The following is a 23408-nucleotide window of genomic DNA, read 5'->3' on the forward strand; positions in this document are numbered from 1 at the left end:
ATTGTACTATCAAACTCTACATTTATAAGCTCAATTTATGACATTCTCCATGCTTGTTGGTGTTGACAAGCTAAATGAATAAAATGAAATAATTCATATTTTGTGAAAACTAAAATCCTACACATCAACAACATCTAAACAATCAAGCATTTCTCCCACTTTGTTGGGTCAGCTGCATGAATTCATTTTTCTCCATTGTGTATTGTTAGATATCAAAATCCTATACATAAATATAAAAATACAACCAAAAATCCTTTAAATGTAAATGAAAGCTAATTTTAGTAGCTTTAATTATTCACCAAATAAGCATACATACAATGTAATATGCTTATAATAGTGTATATATAAATAAATACATATATTAAATGCACAAATTATATATAAAGATAGAACTTTAGGGACACCTATTCATTCACTTCTCTGTACAAGTGAGAAATCAAGTTGATTTGTCAAGGGATAGAGAGCTTTAATGTGATGCTTTCAAGAAAGAAATCTAGAGTTTTAGCTACATCAATTGTGGAAAGTAAGTTTCAAATTTTAAATCAGAGTATGCACTGAATATAATCAAATTCTATATTTGCTAGTTAGAAAAGTAATAAAATTTCCATGTTAAATAAATTTTGTAGTTTATATGTTAATATTGACAAAATTTTTAAATATTTACTTTTGAAGAAATAAAATGTGTGAGGACATTATCAATTGGGGGATTTACATACATAGCACTCAATTTTTTTTTTCATTTACATTTTATCATCAAAATTAATTATTTATTTAAATAATATTTAAAATTTTAAATACCAACAAAAACAACACTTACCACCATCAAAATTTCATTGATTATTGAGATCCTGTTATAACTTTAATTTTATGTGTAAAACTTTGAACATGATTAGTCCCATCAAGACCTTCTCACGCAGGTAATCCTCTTGATTCCATTTCTGTTGAAATTTAGATGCTTTGCTCATGGAGGTGGCGGAAGCTCCATCCCAAAGGCAAATGAAGTGAACGACAATCGAAGGAACAATTATTACGTCCTCCGACCGGACGTAGAGGAACTTTCGGTCGGAGGCCAAATTGAGCCAAAAAACGAGAAATACCGAGCAATACCAAACAATAACGAGGAATACCATCACATGAAGACCTAATACCAAGTTATACTGAGCTATACCGAGCAATAACGAGTTATACAAAAGTTGTACCGAGTTTTTCCTAGAAAAAACTAGGTACAACTCGGTTTTGCTCGGTATAACTCGGTATAACTCAGTATTGGTCTTCACAAAGCGGTATTCCTCGAAATTATCAAATAATACCTAGCAATACCGAGCAAATACCGAGTTTTTTGGCGGGATTTTGCCTCCGATCGGACGTTCCTCTACGTCCTTACACCGGACCTAATAAAAGCAATTGAAGACCCTTCCGAACAAGTCCACCTAATGACTTTCTCATATCAAATGAGATCCATCATGATTTCCTTACATTATATAAATAATAAAATTAAATTATTCCCGTTCATTCCACTGATGACTTATTTACTGCAGCTCTTCAATATGTATTTTTTGGACACTGATGACCATTCTGCCAGGCAACTAAAGCCTACTGGACCATTTAACTCTCTTTTATTTCTTTGAGAGATCTTTTTGCTGCTGTTTGAACCCATTTTTAAGGTGTTATCGCCTTTAGTTTTGGGTTCATTTTTTGTTTCTATAGGTTTTGGATTTTTCTTTTTGTCTTCCCATACCTATAACTTTTTCTTGTGATTTTTCTCATAATTTGCTCATGTAACCTATACTCATAGCAATGGAAAGGATAGCCCAAAATTTTCCCAAAAAAAGTATTTAATTTATAAATAAGGTAATTTTACGTTCCATTCAATCCATAAAAATCTCCCTTGCTAAAATTTTTTGAGGAACAAAGTTTTTTTTTAAGAGTTTTATTTATTTCAATAGAAGAATGGCTCGAAAGAGGCCAGCACAAGAGAATAAAGACAACCAAAAACTAAAAAATACATTAAATTATATATTACAAAGCAACCTGAAATGAAAGGAAACAACAAAGCCCCGAAGGCTTCCAAATTTAGAGATGCCGCCTAGTTTCCAACCTAAAATGAAAGGAAACAACAAAGCCCCGAAGGCTTCCAAATTTAGAGATGCCGCCTAGTTGCTAGGCTTGGACCATCCTTGGAGATAGAGAAGCAATAACCAGAGCCAAATACACACAAAGCCACCAAAAACTAAGCAAATGGCCACCAAAACGTAGCAGATAATCAACTACCATGGTTGCTAAACAAGCCAAGGCCATCCAAGGTGCGAGCGGGAAACCTGACTCATCATTTTCTGATCCCGTAAATTCGACTAGCCAAGAAGAAAGCATCTAGTAAACACACAACTTAAGTAAATAACATCCAGTAAACCCACATCCAAGTAGATAGCATTGAGATCTAACATGTAACCATGAAAAATATCATACCAGCAACAAGCCTGATAATGAAATAGAAATGGTAAAGGAGGATGACAACTCAAGAAAGCCACTACTTTCTTTTAGCTTTTCTCCGACCCCTTTTGCCACCACCACAACAAAAGGCCTTATCAACTATGTGTCCAACATTCAAGCTATACACCTCAGCCAAATCATCCCATTCATCCCAAAAAAATCTTGTTAAACACTGAAGCAGAGCCCTCCAACTAGTCCGAGTGCTCCAAGGAAGGATCCAAAATGTCCAATTGAGCATTCAAAGCTTTGCTAGATATAAGAGAAATTGGAACATCTGTTAATGACTCATTTCTAACCAATTTAACACTATTAGGTGATAATTCCTTTTCCAAAGAAGTTAGAGGAGAAACAACATTAGCAATGGAAGAAGATCAATTCCGCATAGTTGCATAAAAAAGACAAAAACCCTTTCTCAGCAATGTTAGCAGAAGCAATCAATTGAATAGGAATTACATCCAAATCACACCCCACACCAGTCAGTTGAACAAAATAAGCTTTATCTAATAAAGGAGAATCACACAGATTCACGCCATCATCAGTTAGGGCCAAACTCCTATGATCGTTTTCTAACATAGAACCAAGAATAAGAGTAGCCATAGGGTCCAAAGAAACCAAATCAATAGCCTCAGACGAATGATCGACATCACCATCACCTAAAGGGTTAAGCATTATTTCATTTCTCAAATGGCCCATCACACCAGCATCCACATTATCATTCAATGATAAACCAACACCACCATTATCTTGGGCATTCCCAAGCACATCATTAGAGGGTATATCACTAAAGTTTTTAATCGAGTTAATCAAGTGTGAAACAGACAAACTTCCAACATTGTTAACATTATCCCTAGGTACAGGGTCCTTAATAATAGGAGGATGAAGACGAGCACAATCTTTCTTTGAATGACCTAGAGATTTATAATGATCTTAAAAGGATGGAAACTCATCCATCTCATCCCTTTAAATATAGCCATTTTTTTCTGAGCCTATCCAATTAAACGTTATCAGGATAACATTTCATTATATCAAGCTCCACTAACACTCTAACAATTGATGGACGAGAGCTAGCTGCGGTGGCAACATCAATATGAAGGGGATCGATGAACAAAAATAGAGCTCAAACCATGAAGAATATGGGGTGCAAAGAAATGAGACCAGATGTTCGAGAATGAAATCCAGACTTGAACAATGGAAAATTTATCTGCAATATCCACAAAAGGAAACCACTTAGTTAATTTCATAAAACAGTTACTCATAAAATAAGAATGATGATTAAAAACATGACAATAATCCAAATCACAAGCTAATTTTATCAAAACATGAGAGTCTAGCAAGGTGACAGAGAACTCTCCAAACAATTTTAGATTAAAAAAGAACTTCTTAATCACATCCAAGGAGGGTCATCGATTGGGGATATAACTGACAAGCGAAAAAGAAAAAGAGCAAGAACTGCATCCTTCGAGATTTACAAAGCAAGTAGCCCTCAAACGGAGGTGGTTTTGAGGTTCGCAAAAGAAATCGACAAAGGATCCCCCACATAGGCATCAAAAAATGAACACGAGGAGGATTTGTCATTAAAAAAATCAGGGTCAGCCAACCGAGCTTGATTAATGGCCATTACCGAAGCAAGGTGGAACGATTAAGGCAGATGGAATAAGAAAAACCAAAAACAAAAGAAAATAAGACAAAAGAAGACCAATAAAGAAGAAGAAAGACTTCCCGAGCGGAAGAGGGCAGCTACCCCTAATGGGGGCCAGGAGCGAAAACCCTAGCAGACGGAACAAGGCGCTAATATTTTAACTGTTAATTGGTTTTCAAAAAGTTCTTCAACTCTTTACTCATTTTTCTTGTAAGGGCATATAGTTTAGGACCACACTCGACACTTTTTCCTTTCTATCCTATACTCTTAAAATATTTGTCAAAAAAAAATTGTATAAATCTTGGATATGTCAGAATAGCTAGGGCTCTCTAATCAGTTACAAATATTTTACTTTTTCATACAATCAAGAAAAAGGATCTAAATTTTTATAAAAAATCTGAGAATATATCCTACATGTGGAAAAAAGGTAGTACGTGTTGATTTTATATATTGGATACTTTATATGTATGATTCATTTCATCACACAAAAATCATGATGTAAACTCTTTTAAAATTATGATCATCCGAATTCCAATTTCAATGAAGGTAAAGTAGAACTTAACTTTTCACTCTTTGCTTCTACACAATTACTGGTTTTTTGACTTGTGAAGCCAGTATGTAATTATCAAGTTAACTCTTAGTTTTCTTTTGAGACAATTTCCTTACTGGTTTCTAAAATAACTTTTAATACAAAAATTTTTAGTTCAAAAAATATTTGTACTAAAAGTTACTTTTGAAAGAAGTAAGAAAGCTATCTTAAATGAAACCTTAGAAATAAACAGCTAGCTATGCCTCAAAACTCACCAATGTTACTTACACAATTTCAATGGTTGGTGCTTCGCTTATAACTTGTCCAAAGATAACTCATTAGTTCAACTTGAACATTTCCTCCTCTTGGAGCTTGAATTTATTATCAATAGTATAAAAGTTGGCAGCATTTGCTACACAATTGACAACATGAATCACATTGATGATCATGAAAGAACTCCATAATTATTATAGAACATTGAGTAGAACATGAATCACATTATATCACTAGAGAACTCAACAAAACAAGCAAGTTAATGGTTATGATACTTCAAAGCAATATAGAGGGGTCATTTGATAAAGATGATTTAAAGTCATTAAGCACTTTTATTAGATCCTTCTCATTATGGGTTAGCTTATTATTTTTGTCAGCATTAAGATCACATAGCATTGAGGGTCGACTCTCATAAAATATAACACTTTACCAATCTAGCATAAGACAAAGAGTGACATTAAAATAAGAATTCAACTCATACTCTCAAATTAATCAAATTAATGACCTAAAACTTTGCTTCATGAATGAAAATGAAATCATGAAAAAAGAATGGACATGAAGTTTACAATACAACAAAAAAAGCAAGATGAAAAGATTAGTTTTTATAAAAGTTTATATGTGAAAATATCTACATAATTTTTATTTTATAATTATAAATGCTTACCTTTATGTTATTGGTAAAGATTTTTTTTTGTTTCATCATCTTCTTCTTCTTTCTGAAGAAAGCATATAAGTTATTTTTATTATGAAGCAATATGGAAGAAATAAATTAAAGGGATGATATGTAACATGATCCTTCTCTTAAACACATAATGCAAATGAATCCAATTGAATCCACATATGGGTGCTTGTTTAATTTTCACTCTTATTTAAAAATGATATGTGTTGATAATTCTTTTTGTCATTCTTAATGTTGAATTAGAAGAAACTACTATAATAATATTGATAATAATTCTATTTCCATTCTTGATGACATATAGTATTTCATTTGATTACTCTTCCACTGTATAATAACATAAAAGCTTTTACTTCAAGAAAAATCTCTAAACCATACTATGTTAGTTATATAAATTTAATTTTACTAGTCTTTTGTTTGTTTTCTGTATAATATATGTAGTAAAGTCATGCCACCCATTATATTTCTTTGCCCCACAAATTTGACTTACTCTACTTATATTACATGCACTGTTTGAACCAATTGTCTCAACTATCCTCATTGTAAATGTTCAAATTGCACAACCAATTTTTGTCTTAAAACATAATGCATATTCTTCATATAAGTCATGAAAAGATGAGCACAAATGAAACATTCTTTATTCTTTTATCTCCATTGTAGATCATATGATAAGCAAAGTCAATTACAAAAAGTTCTCTGTTAGGTCCATTATTACACCAAAGGTCATGAGACTATTGCATTCACCTTAATATTTATTAAAAAATTTCTTTCTTCTTTTTGGTCATTAACATAATGAAATAGTTTGAAAAATTTACTCCATTTTATACATTCTTTATAGTGCAAATCTAAGATAGAAACATGTTTGATGTTGGATATTCCATTTCTCAAATAACATTAATGACCTTATTGGGAAAACCTTATATATCATAAATTTTTTATTGTTGTTTCATTATTCCCTTGTACGATAATTATGATATGAGATTTATCTTTCACTACATGAAAAGATATACTTCTTCTAGTTATAGAGCAATAGACAACCTATAATACATGAAATTCCAATGAGTAAGATAATTTAGGATAAGCTCCCTAGTGGGTAATTAAAGTTGCATGACAACATCAACAAACCTTCTTAACCTTACTTTGTATGCATTCACAAGACCAACAGTATCATTAATCTTTTCTACCATGAACTCAAGCATTTTGATTATATATTTTACCATCAAATTCAATATATGAGCACGATAAAATGAATGAAAAGCTTATATGTAAATAAAAAATATTCTTCTATTGGAAGCTATCCTTTGACAACTTTATAACTTTTTTTTATTTGAATTTTTATCAATTGATATTGTGAAAATTTTATATTTGATACACCATTCCCAAAATGCTTAATGGAAGATATCAACTTTTTTAAATGTTGCATAGAGAAGACAAATATAAAAAACTGATAGCACACTTTTGTAATCTCCAACTAAAATTAATATAATGAGTTGTGACTATCGTATATAATTTTTTTTATTCTTTAACTTTGACAAATTATAGTAAAGCTACTTATGTTTATATTTTTAGCATATTTTTTAAGCTTTTTATTTCTTTATCATATATTTTCATATCATCATTACAAGTTGAAACCCTCCAGTACTTTAAAAAGAAATAAGATGTGGTCTTTAAAATAAGATTGAAATCAAAATTTTCAAAACTAAAATTGTTTCTTATTGATGAGAATGTAGTGTGCTATCATCTCTCTAATTTTAGAATAATCATATTTGAATGTTGTTAAAATAGATTATTCTTGATTCGCCTAAGTACAACTTGAATTCAATATATGTTGGCTGAAAATGCAATACTTTTTACATATATTTTGGTAAATCCTCATTTTTTATTATTCTAAATATCTACTAAATTGTGTAGTTGCGCCAAAGTTCTATATAGCATGTTTTTTTAGTGAAAATATATTGTTTTTTTTTAACATGAAGGAGAATGATTTCCTTAAACTATTCATAAACTATGATGTCCTATTTTTTAATCCTATCAATTGAATTATCAGTTATTATTTCCTCATCACCTTCCACAACATTATCACATTGTCCATGCCATCTCCCTCACTATTCAAATCATTCTAATCGTCATAAGTAAGAGTTATATTTTAATGATTTTCAACATATGATTGTACTATCAAACTCCGCATTTATAGGCTCAATTTATGATATTCTTCATGATTGTTGGTGTTGACATGCTAAAATAAACAAAATTAAATAAAACATATTTGGTAAAAACTAAAATCTTATACATAATTTATAAAAACAACCAAAAATCTTTTCAATGTAAATGAGTGCTAATTTTAGTTGCTTTTATTCACAAAATAAGCATACATATAATGTAGTATGTATGCTTATTTGTAACTTATTTCACAAGATTATAAATTAGTGCATACACGGCATATGATCAAATTTTATATTTGCTTGTTCGAAAAGTAATAATTTTTTTTGTGGTAAATAAATTTTGTAGTTTATATGTTAATATGAGATAAAATTTTCAAATATTTACTTTTAAAGAAATAAAATGAGTGAGGATATTATCAATTGGGGGATTTACATACACAACAATGAATTTTTTTTTCATTTATATTTTTGTCATCAAAATTTATTACTTATTTAAATAATATTTAAAATTTTAAATACCAACAAAAATAACAATTATCACCACAAAAAATTCACATATCATTGAGATCTCGTCATGACTTTATCATTGAGATCCCGTCATGACTTGTTCTGCATCAAACTTTGAACGTGATTAATTTCATCACCACCTTCACACGTACGCAATTCCTTTGATGCCCTTTCTCTTGAAATTTAGATGCTTTGCTCATGGGGGTGGCGGAAGCTCCATCCCGAAGGCAAATGAGGTGAACGACGATCGAAGTACCTTCGCAACAAGACCTCATAAGGACTTTCTCCTATCCAATGAGATCCATCATGATTTCTTTCCATAGAATTTTATTAACGTTAATAATAAAATGTTATATTATATAAATAATAAAGCTCCCGGTTTGATGCTAGAGAGAGAAAGTTCTGATTTCAAATTTTTTCAAATTTCTTCAATCCCGGTTCTTTCTCCTTGGATTCGAGAGGGAGGTGGGACATGGAAGATGGTAGTGGATGGCCGCCGGCCATCACTGTCGTCGATTGGGAAAGCAACAGCTGTAGGCGGAGTGGCTATGTATAATAAGTTTAAACAAGGGCTACAGGTGACTAGAATTGATCGTGAAGTAGAGGAGGCTCACAGACGTAGATTGAAAGGTGAACTAGTCATATCTGAAAATGGTGGTTTTCATTCTGAGAAGATGAGGCATGTTGAAGGCAAAGGTAAAAATGTTTCTTTGAATGCTGGATGTAAGACTCCATGTAATTTGAAATCGAATGGCTTTTCTCCAACTAAATCCTTTGATCATGAGGCTTTGTCATCTGGTATGAAAATCTTTGTGAATAGATTTGGGAATTCAAATGCAATCCATGTTTATGACAACGTGATAAATGCGAATTCTTCGAATTCAATTGACAAAAATTTTCATAATAATATTAAGAAGATAGTGTATCCTTCGGAGAATGTTGTGGGGAGCAGTGAGTGCATCACTATCCCGGAGAAAATATATGTTTTGAGGCAGCTGGTTAGGAACTTGTGAAGGAAAGTAAAGATGGTGCTGAAAATGTAGTTGATATGGAAAGCTGTAGGGTGTTGGAAAATGTAAATATGGGAATGAGTGAGAAGAAGGAGGTGGGTGGTAACATTGAAGGAACTAAAGTCAAACTTTCCAAGGAATTGAAATCGCTCGGGTTAGTCAAAATATTACCTCGGGTCAGAACATTGGATGGAAATGGTAGATCAAAAGTTGGGGGCTCTCCCCACTTGGTTGATCAATGAATTCATGGTGTAAGTGAGGGAGCTAGCTATCACTTACTCTATTTTGAATGGATGAGGAAGGTTTGTATCAAAAGAAAATGTGTGAAGTATTGAAGGTAAATGGATATCTTTGGATTGATGTGTTGAGTCAATCCATTGGTATTGTAGTCTTTAAAAGAATTTTTTTTTCTTTTTAAGACTATGGAGCTGGACTATGATTGGATTGAAGGTAACGGCTTGGTTTGGTGGAAGGCTTTGGAAGTGAAGAAATGGTGGTTTTCAAAGAATATAGTTCATTGTTTTTATTTTATGTTTTATTTTGTTATTTGTTATTATGATTGTTATATTTTTAGATTTATATTAAGCATTAGAGAATATTTGAAGGATGGGGATGTAATTTGGAATTTTAACAATCACTCTATTCCTTATTTTTAACTTAATCAGGAATTCTAGGATACTAATCAACCCTTGGGGTTGTTTAATTTTTGGTATCCCCTCCACCCCTATTGGTTTAAAATGAGGAGCAGAGGATCTTATGTTCCTTATGAAATTTTATATCTTTCAAATATTTCTCTTTTTCTTAATTATCCATTAACAAGCCTACTTTCGTTTGTTTTTGGAAGGATTGGCATTAGGGTATTTCTTTTTTAGTTTATAATAGTTTTTTTTTTTTCCTATCTTTTTAATGCAATTGACATCTTTTCAAAAAAAGAAAAAAACTATATAAATGATGTAATTTAATGTTCCGTTCAATGTATGAAAATCTCCCTTGTCAATTTTATTGAAGAGATGAAGTTCTTCAGCTATTACTCGTTTTGCTCGTGATAGCTGTGGTTTACTGCCACACTGGACAATTCTGACATTTTGTCCTGCACTCTGAACATATTTCCCAAAATAAAATACTATGAATATGGATCTGTTTGAATAGCTGGGGCCCACTGATCAATTACAAATATTTTAGTCAATCCAGAAAAAAGATTCAAATTCGAATAAAAACTCACCCCACCCGGCTTAGGTGGGTTGGTGGGCATGTTTGGTTGGGAACTCCCATCTCAAGTTCGAATTCTCTCTCATACGGCACGACTCCTTAAGTGAAGAGAAAAGAACTGTGGGTCCTGCACCTGTGGGGCTGGTTGCTAGTAGACTCGCCGAGGGACTAGTAGACACCGCCAAGCGCGTCACAAACTGACGTGGCAGCGAGCCGATACCCCTGTTCCCAAAAAATAAAATAAAAAACTCATAGAGGATATGCTGCTTATGGGGAAAATTTTATTATGCCTAGATTTTATATATTGGGGACTTTATATGTATAATTCATTTCATCAGACAAAAATCTTGATGCAAACTCTTTTAAAATTATGGGGTCATCTTACTTTCAATTTGAACATAATTATAGTTGAATTAAACGTCTTAAAGAGATGAGTTAAATATTTTAATTTGAGTCCAAACGAATCTATGTCAAAACTTCCTAATATTAATTAAAATAATGATGATATTTGAATCTCACATGTTTATAATTAAATTAAGTGTTTCATAGAGAAAAATCAAACATGAACAAAATTATTCAATTAATGAATTGGTTATGATCAAATAAATTAATGCTGGCTATTCCATGAAGTATTTTGAGATTTTTTTTTTCTAAATTTACTAAAATGATATTCTAAAAATTTATAAATAGGCTAAAATTTTTCACATGGAGGAGGCTTGGAACTTGAATTGAATTTAAAAGTGTTTGGAGATATGATGATCTCTAATTAGCTCCATCCGACATTTAATGCGAACGATCAACGTCAGTGACCATCGCCTTCTAACCTCCATCACCTAACCTATATTACCCAAGCACCATCATCCAACAACAATCAACTGATTATGATCTCCTTAGCACCGTCACCAAACTTTGATCACTCAACTACAACTACACTAACCAGTGTCCCTCGATTAGGATCGACCTCTAGAAAATTATTGCCCAACTTGGCTAGCCTTTGTCACTAACGACATCGATACAACATTGTTTAGGAGGCTGATGCATGCCATCCAAATAAAAGTATATGCATATCAACTTCATTGCTTATTGTCCCCACAAACATCAACTCAAGTCATTGCTTATAATATGCACATTGTCGACTTAAATGCCGACACCCGTCGACTTCATCACCTGCTGTCATGAATAACACCAACATAAGCCATTGCTTACAAGGCTAATGCATGCTCACTGACATCATTTTTAAATGAGATTGACAATATCCTGTTATACTTAGCCTTGGCAATTAATGTTCTTTCCTTAGAAGCGAGGAAGTCGTGACATTAAGGTCTAGGATTTCCAAATTTCTGCCAGTCGACTTATGCGGTTTGCTTCATTCTCGCCATCTCGAAGGAGGATGATTAGGTCAAAGACTAGGAACGGGAAGACTATTTGAAGCTATAGAGAGAACGGGGAGGGTAAACGATGGGTAAAGCTTTCAATCATTGGATTCAAAGTAAATGAATGGTTGAGATGATGTTTCAGACGTGCACACATATCGCTAGTAAATTAATTAATTTAATTTAATTAGTTGAATTTTTATAAATACTAAATTAATATAGAATTATATAGAAATTATGAAAAATGTATGACTAACTATAAGTACATAAAATATATTAATAGCATTTTAAAAATCAATTAGAGCAAACAATTTTTTTTTATTATTCATTTTTTAAAAACTATATTCATTTTTAAAAATTAAATATTTATATTGCATGATTGCTTTTCGTCAATAATTTTGATGGATTTTTTTGTCGAAAATTAAGTAAAATTTTCAATAAAAAATAGTCTAAATTTTTGTTGGATCAACTAATTTCTGATAAAATTTCTAGTGGAAAAATCATCATAAATTTTGCCAAAAAATTTGCCTGAAAAGTCACTGAAAGATTTGCCAGAAAATTCATCGGAATGTTTGGTAGTCACTTGAAAATCTATTGGAAATGGCTATTTTTCTTGTAGTGACTAGAGAGATGATTTGATATATAGATGGGGAGGTAGATGATAGCCTAGCCTAGAGTTTAGAAAAGGTGGACTATTGAATGGGAGACAATCTAGTATCCATTTGGTTTAGCTCATGTAAAGGGCATAGTGCATACTATGACTCAACATGTTATTCCCCAAGATCTTGTGAAGAATTGATCAAAACATAATCTAATTTGACATCAATCTTCATTTCTACTTGCCAACTAATCATCTGCTATTCAATATGATAAATAAAAGACACAAAATCATTTGATTCATTTCGATTCAAAACATTTATTTATAATAGTCTAAAAGAAGTTCAATACATTAAACTATATTAAATAAACTAGACTATAAAAGAATATCTTTCTATTACTCCGCTCTAACCAAACTCACCCGATCGTGTCTCTATCTACTCGATGATAATCTTTCCTTTTCTTGAAAACATATATATAAACTTGGAATGAGCAACTAAAATGCTTAATAGACCTCCTTAAGCTTGTTCTCTATTTCAATTATTAAATAAAATAAATGAAAAATATAAGAAAATGTATTAAAATAGAATGGTTTTTATTTATTAGTTAAATAGTCGGGTTATTAAATATCACAACTTATTCAATGTTCTTGATATAAATATGATTTCCATCAAATATTTAAAGAATTCAACTGGTAGTAGTAATAAGTGAATTAAAGCATAACATTTACTTAGACATACTTGTACTTTAACTTGCAATAATACTAACATAATATTTTACTTGCACTTCTAAGTGTCAATAATGTAACTTGGTCACTTGAACTTTTGCTTGTTAATACAATAACTTGTTCACTTAACATAACACATATCATTTAAACTTAACTTGGAAACATGACACTTCTTTTCAGTTACATGAACTTATGAAAGATGAGTTTATGAACATGTCTTGAAGCCTACTTTTAACTCCACTTTAACTTAAATCTCTACATGATTAAATCTCGCATCTATACAAGATAGGCAAAGATAACCCAATACCTTTTATAACTCCACTTCGTTATGTCACTTCTATATAATATAGAAGGATGAATACATAAATTTGAACATGTATGGGCCCATAAAACATATCTTGTACTTGAACTTGATCATCTCCCCACCCAACATCCACCATATGCAATGCAATTTCACACAAGAACATGAACATGAACACGCGCATTTCAACATATAGAATTAACTTATTACATTACTAAAACATATTGAAGTAGCACATTGTTACAAATCTGGATTCAAGGATTATAATTTTGATGATAACAAACATTTTTGACATTTATGTTTCTCTATTATTGCTATGCCTACTAATATTTCAAGTACATGAGGTCAATTGTAAATCAAGCCAGCTTAAAATTGGGTAGATTAGGACTGAGTCAGTAAGTAAGTGTAATTCCAGTATTTTTACCTTTTCTTGAGTCAAATATAATAATATGGATCCTGGTGCTAAGTAATCTTACACACACACACTCAGGGGGAGAATTTCTATAGGCTTAAGAGGTTTTTAATTTTTGATCATATCGTATAAGCTGATCCAAAATTGTTCTGGATGATCAGTTAAAAATAAAAACCCTAATTATGACATCCTTATTAAGACAATTGAATTAAAAAAACCATCCTGGATGATATTAACATCGTCCTGGTTGTTGGACTCAAATCAGAAAGAATCAGCTTCTAATTCTTTTAAGCATGTTATTATTTTTAGACATCGTACATGATGATTCCATATCATCATGGACAATTCATTATAATTATGCCTGAATTAGTCTAATGATTGAGGAAAGTAATTAAGATTTGATTGATCGATCATATTGTCCTAGATGATCGCAGAATCATCCTGGATGATCAGTAAAAAAACCTTAGTGTTTGCTCTAATCATCCATAATAATTTGGACATCGTTCTATATAATTAGTTTAAAATCATACAAATCTTCTAGCACATCATTATGTTTATCCAACAGATACATGTTGGACTATAAAGAAATATAACATATCAGCCAGGACGATTCTTGGATCAGCCTATACGATTAGTTCAAATTTGGGGCTTGTTGTCCAGCATATCAATCTAGTCATCCAGGAGATATATTTTCGATGATGAAAAATATAACTTATTGTTCAGGTCGATGCTTAGATCATCCTATATGATTAGTTTAAAACTGGGGAATACTGTCCAGAAAATTATTCTGGTCATTTGGAAGATTCAACTAGACGATGATGAATTTAAATTGATTATGCTACATATCCTTATGGTCGTCCATTTGATTCAAAAGTAATCTAAGGTTTTTCTGGCTGATCGTACAGGACGATCATGCGATCATCAAGGATAATATGATCGATCGGTCTAACCTTAATTAATTTCCTTAATCACCTGACTAATGTAGGCATGATTGTAATGAATTTTTCAGGATGATATGAGATCATCCTATATGATTTCTTAAAATAATATCATATCTAACATAGTTTGGTGGCCGGTTCTTTCTAATTTGAGCCTATCGTCCAAGACGATTTGCTTAATTCAGTTGTCTTAACACAAGAGCCCTAATTAGGGTTTCTATTTTTTAACTAATCATCCAGGACAATTTGGAATCATCCTATACGATGTGATCAAAAACAAAAAAACCCTTAAACTTATAGAATTTCTCTCCTTTAGTGTGTGTGTGCAAGGTTACATAGCATCAGGATCTACCTTATTACATTTGACTTAAGAAAAGGATAAATTATTGGAATTATACTTACAGACTAACTCATTTTTAATCTATCCAAACTTGATCTGGCTTAAATTATAATTAACCTTGTGAACTAGAAACATTAGTAGGTAGGGCAACCAAAATAGTTGTGTAGTAGTAATAGTAGTAAGAAAACATGAATGTTAGAAATATTTATTATCATCAAAATTCTAATCATTGAACCCAAGTTTGCAACAGAACGTACCTCCAATAAGTAGTTAATCGAACCATGCCAGGAAATTTTTCTAAGTCATGTTTGTATTATACAAAGTTAGCTCCATACGTACGTCTTTCAGAGTATGAAATAGATACGTACAAGTTCAACCCAACGAACTCCTGATTTTTTCTGAACTGTTTGTATTGTACGATCATAGGTTCATATAGACAATATCCAGAGTATGAAATAGTTATGTATCTTTTCATCCAAATTAATTGGTAAATTTTTTGAACTTTCTTACTCTATGATCATAGGATCGTACAGAAAAATTTTAGAGTACGAAATAGTTTAGGCCATTTTTGTACCAAATGAAACATGGTTGATTAAAATAGTTTATACTATACGATAAGGATTCATACTAAATGAATTTTTTCAATTTTGAACTGATCATATTATACGATGTTAGTTCATACACAGTTAAATTAGAGTATCATATTATTTCGTACTAAATCGTATGAGCAAATTTTGAACTGTTTGTACGTCTGATCGTCGATCATACTTTGCGATAATGGACGATCAAAATTAAAACTTTCAATTTTCTGGATGATTTTTTCATGTCTTTCATATATAATATCCTATAAACTGATTGTGGATGAAATCCTTCTTCATATTTTCTTAGAAAGCAAGTGTATGAGTGATTTGGGAGAGTATTTGAGAGAGAGAGATTTTTCAAGTGGAGAGTGTGAAGGGTTCAGAAGATTACTCAAAGGTGAGAATCTATTTGTAATTATGGAAAAACTCTATCTTAATTCTTTGAAGACGCTAGTGAGAAGATAATTAAAGAAGATATGATACTATGCCGACACTAGGAGAGTGTGAAAGGATGATGGTACTTTGCTGACAGTTGGAGAGTGTAAGAGGATTCTAGTACTCTATCGATACTTGGAGAGTGTAAAAGGATGACGATACTTTGCCGATACTTAGAGAGTGTGAAAGGACGACGGTAGTTTGCCGCACCGAGGATTAGTGGAAGAGATGGTAGTTATAAAGGCTTCTTCATCTTACTGTGGGAGTAAAAGGAGAGTCACTTTGATAATAGTGTAATACCTTTAGGGAGTAGACGTAGGTCTAGTTGGACCAAACCACTATAAATTTCTGTGTTCTTATTTTTTTTCTATATTTTTACTTTTTTATGTGTTTAAATTTTTGTGGTTGAAAAAATTTAAATTGATACAAATTTTAATTATGCAAAAATTTAAAAATCAGTTTTTTATATCCAAGAGATTTTTAAAATAACCAATTCACGCCCCCCCCCCCCCCCCCCCTCTTGGTTAGCCTTGGGAAAGTTGAATTAGGTCTAACAACCTATTTAAACTTTTTTGTGTCAGGAAACCTCTTTGTTAGTGGGACTTCTAGGACTTATCACCTATAACTGAAGCCCTTCTACAGCACCCCATTCTGACAGATTTAAACCACCAAACATCAATTCCTATGCTAGGACATCTAACACATACGATTATATTGATCATTATAAAACCTTCATGCATATCCAAGGATCCTCAAATGCACTCCTCTGCCATGTTTTTCCTGCTACCCTCAAATGAAAAACTTGAACTTGGTTATATTCACTTTCAGTTGGAATGATCCCTACATTCATCAAATTGCCAAAGTATTTTGTTGAACAGTTCATTGCTAATTAAAGAATTGTAAAGGATTATTCTCACCTCTCTAAGATTTATCAAAATGAAGGAGAATCATTAAAGGAGCATTTTCAGTAATTTTCCATGGAGGCTCGGTAAATTCTAGGAGTAGATTCTAAATTATTGAGAGGAGTCTTTCCTGGAGGCCTCTGTCCTAGCCCCTTATATTTGGTACTCATACGAGACACAGTTTATTCATATGCAAACCTGATCCATCACCTAGAGGCATAAATCTCTATAGATGAAGCCATAAATGCTCATAAAAATAGTTTAAGCACTTAGGATGGATAATTTGTTCTCATAACAAAAGAAAAAGGAAAGAATAATCTGCATCCTAAGCCTTCATTGCCACGATGGGAACCTAAGAAATAGGAGTATACCCCACTCAACATATCTCGAGCAAATGTGTTGATGACATTTTGAGATCAATTTACTATGAAATGGCTGAATCCTTTGAACCTGAACACAATAAATCAAGATCAATACTATCATTTCATCGTAGTCGTGACCACACTACCGAAGTCTATTAGAAGCTCAAGGATGAAATTGAAAGGCTTATCTGCCAAGGTTATCTTTGATGGTTTATTAAAGATCCACCTGCCCAAGAGGAAGCTCGTCCCACTTGGAGGTAAAATTAATAATAACAAAGACAATCAATGAATAAATATATAATAGCTAGTGAAATTGAGACCATCATAGGAGTCCCCTTCTTATCTACTTAGGTCTTATTAGCTATAGATTAAAATCTGACATAAAACAAAAATCATATGGATTATTCTATCACTCTTAATAACTCTGATTTGGAGGGAGTGAAAACCCCTCATCAGGATTCACTTGTAATAATTATAGAGATAGGCGACCCTTGTTACAACGTTAAAAGAATTCTTATGGATAATAGAAGTTTCGTTGACATCCTATTCTACTATACTTTTCTTAATATAAGTTAGATAAGAGAAATGCTTAAACCTGCTGCAGGTAAAGTTTATGGGTTTGATAATCAACCAGTACGAGTAGAAGCGACAATCAATTTCCTACTTGTACTTAGAGAATTTTCTTGACAGACTACACACTTCATCCAGTTCATTGTAGTAAAGTCAAAATTGTCTTACAATGCTATCTTTGGAAGGCCACTCTAGTTAATTTTTGGGATTATCACTTCCATCCCTCACCTTATGATGAAGTTCCTTACCCCAGTAGGAGTCAGTGTAGTACGTGGAGATTAACAACTAGCATAAACCTACTATCTTAGGCAGATCCAACCACGTCCAATAGTTACCCTGAGCATCGTAGATTTTTATCTCCAAAGTGAAGATATCCTTCAGAGGGCTTCTCCTATAGAAGATCTCACTATTGTATCCACATTAGAAGAATACCCTTCAAGGACCCGGTAGATTGGATCCCTTCTCTCAAATGAGGAAAAGAAAAAATATGTAGATTTTCTACGTAACAATTAGGATGTTTTTACATGGAGTCTGGTAGATATACCCAGAATCAACCTTGAAGTGATCATGCACTCCCTCAAAGTCAACCAGATGTAAAAGTTAGTAATATGGAAGAAATAAAATTTTGCTCCTTATTATCAGCAAGCAATCGAGCATGATGTGGATAAGCTTTTGGAAGCTGGATTTATACGGAAGGTGCACTACCCCACTTGGTTGGCGAATGTTTTCATGTTATAGAAGGCAAGTGGAGGCAAGTGGATCTTGGAGAATGTGTGTAGACTATACAGATCTCAACAAATTCTACCTAAAAGATAGATATCTACTTCCTCGTATTGACCAGTTGGTCGATACTATCGCTAGACATCAGATATTGAGCTTTATGGATACCTACTCTAGCTATAATCAAATAAAGATGGATCCAACTGATGAGGAGGCAACAACTTTTTAAATAGATAAAGGGTTATATTATTATCTGGTGATGTCATTCTAGCTCAAAAATACTAGAGCCACATATCAATGCCTTACGAATAATTTTTCAAGGACCTTATTGGGCGCTCTATGAAAGTATATGTTGATGATATGCTAGTGAAGAGTCTTGAAAAAACTCTACATATATCTAAATTGGAACTGCGCTTCCATTTGCTGCGATACTACAACATGCAACTCAATCTTACCAAATATGGTTTTGAAGTTACCTCTAGAAAGTTCTAAGGATTTATGGTAACCCATCAAGTAATCAAGGAAAACCTTGACAAAATCAGGTCACTAAGGGATGTGGTGCTTCTAAAAAATATCAAAGAAGTCTAGAGATTGAATCGAAGGATTACAATATTATCTTGCTTCCTAGCCCATTTAGGAGACAAATATCTATCATTCTTCAAAATACTCTGAGGTGCTTATAGTTCTAGATTTCATTGGATCGATGAATGTCAAGAAATCTTCGAGCAGCTGCGAAAGTATTTGGCATCTTTGATACTATTTTCTAAACCAACACTATGAGAAAAGTTGTATTTATATATGATTGTTTCTTCCCAAGATATTAGTTCGTTCTTTATATGAAAAAACAAAATGCTATACAATACCCCATCTATTATATCAGTATGATATTATCTGAAATAGAGGGATATTATCCACTATCTGATAAAATAGCATTAGCGTTAGTTTACTTATCTATAAAATTACACCATTAATTTCAAGCCCATATATATTGGAGTTTACACAAATCTATAACTGAAAAGCATCCTACAAAAGTTAGAAGTGTATGGTAGGCTCATCAAAATGTCAATAAAATTGGAAAAGTTTGATATCCACTACTTGCTTAGACATGATATCAAATCTCACACATTTACAGATTTTATGATTGAATACACCATCCCTATAGCCAAGGACCCCCCGAGTGCTCCTCCTCCCATGTGTTGGAATTTATATGTTGATGGAGCTTCTGGAAGTTCTGGTGTCAAAGTAGGAATTCTGTTGATGTCTTCATTGCAAGTTACTCTTGAGGCTGGTAATAGACTATGAGGTGCAGAACTTGGTGGTTCATAGTGATTCGCAAATGGTTGTCTCTCAGGTGGAGGGAGAGTTTGATATTCATAACCCATAATTGGCCCAATATTGCAACATCATAAAGTTGCTCTTAACTCATATAAAAGAGTATCAGATCATCCACATTCTCCAAGAGTAAAATGCACGAGTCGATTCGCTTTCTAAACTGAATACATCAATGACAGGAGATGTTTATAAGAGAAAGTATATAGAGGAGATTCACTTTCTAAATATCCAAGGTTCGTGCATCATATAATCAATCAATGAACTAAGAGAGACTTCCTAGATCGAGCCCATCTTATCCTTTTTACATGATAGAGTGCTGGTTGAAAACCCCATGACTATAACATGACTTCAAAGACAAGTAACAAATTTCACCATTATTGGTGACGAGTTATACAAATACGCTTTTACTAAACAATACCTCAAATGTCTCCCACCTTTAGAAGCTGATTACGCACTCCAAGAATTCCATTTATGAGTATATGCAAAACATTAAGAAGAAAAAGAATTAGACTACAAGAATATGAGGCAGGGATCCTATTGACCTATAATTAAACAGGATGCACTTGAGTTTACTAAAAAATACAAAAAACTACCAATTATATTCCAATCTCACCCGTACACCCGCTCTAGAGCATGTATCACTTTAGAGCCCCTAGCCTTTCATTTAATGGGGGATTGATATAATGAGACTCTTCCCTATAGCCACTAGATAGAAGAAATTCATCATCTTGGCTATAGATTACTTCCCCAAGTGGGTGGAGGCATAACCTCTAGCAAAGATTACTAAATTCAATGTTGAATAATTCTTATGAAAGTATATAATCTATCATTTTGGCTTTCCTGCAAGGGTCATCACTGACAATAGGACATAGTTTATTGGGAAGATCTTTATATCTTTTTCAAGGATTTTCATATTTAGTTAGTCCACACAGCTTTCACCCTTCCTTAGGCAAATGGGCAAATAGTGGTTGCAAATTGAACAATTCTTAAAGGGTTGAAGACATGCCTAGGGAAGGCAGAAGGGCAATAGGCTAAAGAACTCCCAATTATCTTATAAGTTTATTGGACTACTACCAGAACTCCTATAGGAGAAACCCCATATAATATCTGCTTTAATATTGAAGTAGTCATATCGGTTGATTTTAGAATCGTGAGTAATTAAATTTAGACTTTTGACTTCAGTAATAATGAGGGGAAGCTCAGAAAGAACTTGGATCGCCTCTTAGAAGTAAGAGATTTAGGCTCACTCACAACTGTTGCATACCACCAAAGGGTTACCCGTCACTATAATCAGAGGATGAAACCTTAATCTATCTTAATTAGGAACTTAGTTCTGCATAGCATCGAAGCAGTTGGAAAGGGCCCTCAGTGCAATAAGCTGTCTTCCCTCTAGGAGGGTCCTCATTTGGTGGAAGCTATGATCAAGCTTGACACCTTCAAACTGAAGGATGCTAATGGGAAGATGATCCCTCAAACTTGGAATGTTAGCAACCTTTACAAGTATTATCATTAGGTGTTGATAGTATTATTTTTCTTGTGTTTTGTTCCCTCAAGTTGTTATGCTGTCCTCATGTGTGTCCTTCCAATATTGTTATGCTGACCTTGCATACACCCCTTATATGTTGATTGTGGTAAAAATCTTCTAGCCCCTAAATCCCTAAGTTATATTAGAGAACTATTATACTATCTCATATAATACAATAATATGATATTTACTTTGTTGTAATATTATCTCCTCCTATAATAGATAAAAAACCACAGAGAATTCAACCTCTTTATCCATGATTCGAGAAATACACAATTTACATTATATCATAATCACTTGATGATTAATCTGAGGGGGATTTGATCTGTCCTCTTTCATAAAGGTTAATGCCATCAAGAAAATACTCTGTCTAACAACCTTGGATAGGCCAAACATCCAAGGAGGATGTCATGAATTTTAAATTATTGGATGATTAATCCAAGAAGGATTTGATCTAACCTCATCCATACAGGTTAAATATCATCAAGCAAATAAATTGATTAATAATTTCACATAGGTCGAGACATCCAAAGAGGATGTCTCTCACATTCACTCAAGTCAAAATAGCCCACTAAAATATTTCTTATCATCCAAATTGAAATAATACTAAGTAAATTTTATATGTATAAGAGAAAAAGAAAAAAAAGAAGAACACCAATAACTTCTTAATATATCACTGAACACTGTATATATTTTATGAAAGCATCAACACCAAACATATATAATCATCACTAAAAATAAAACAAAGTGATACAACCAATAATAGAAAAATACTACATAATCTTAATATCAATGTCATCCTTATCAAGGGAAAAGGCATTTTGTAACTCACTTTCGATCTCATCATCATCTGAATCTAAAGGAGAGTCATCAGATGCCTAGCTAGGTGTTAACCCCTTAACCTTCGCTCTAGTCTTACGATGCACTAGTCAGACAACTTTTAAAAAGCCTCTAAGGAAGCCTTCCTCCACACACTCTGCCTCCAAAGCTTTCACCTCCATATTATATATATGGTCGTGAGCTTCCTAAATCTAATTCTGGCTAATTATTTTGAAGGTAACATACTTCTTGAATTCTTCTATGACTCTGAACAGTGATTGCTCTGATTTAGACTGGGTTTCCTTCTCAAACAATATATTATAGAGCCTCTTATTCTCACTTTTAAAGATCTGCAGATATTTTATATGCTGATTGACAATTGCCTGCTCATCCATCAACTCAATATGTAAATGATCCATCTATTAATTCTGTAAGGAGGCAAAAGTTATCATATTAGTCAACTCTGCTCTACACTCTACTAGCTGCTTCTTCACTGCCTTCATCTCCTTAATTTTGCCATCATATTTTTTCTTCGATATATTTGACCTTCATAAATTCATTGTTCCAATCATTCAAGGCCTTGATCATTTCAATCTCAAGATCCATGCATTGCATCAACTAAAGAAATAAAAAAAGTTTTATAAGGGACATATACTTAGGAGATTGCAAAAAGAAAAGGTGAACTTACTAACTCCTCAGCCTGTTAATGGCCGACACATTGATGTTTCAAAACCTCTTCTGAAATATGTGGTTTGGATGGAGAGATATGGTGACCTTTGCTAGTAACTACCAAAATCTCCTCCACCCATTTTTCTTGGATGCCTGTAGATCACCCTAATTCCTTGAACATTTAGGAGGAGTCTTTGAAGGTTGGATAACTAACTCTAGGACTTTGGTTAACTTCTTTAGCATATGTTCATGTAATCTCCCTATCTGAGTAGATAGTCCCACCCTGAAAAATATTTTGATCTACATATCT

Source organism: Dendrobium catenatum, unplaced genomic scaffold (assembly GCF_001605985.2).
Source record: "Dendrobium catenatum unplaced genomic scaffold, ASM160598v2 fragScaff_scaffold_1061, whole genome shotgun sequence".
In the NCBI taxonomy this organism is placed as follows: domain Eukaryota; kingdom Viridiplantae; phylum Streptophyta; class Magnoliopsida; order Asparagales; family Orchidaceae; genus Dendrobium; species Dendrobium catenatum.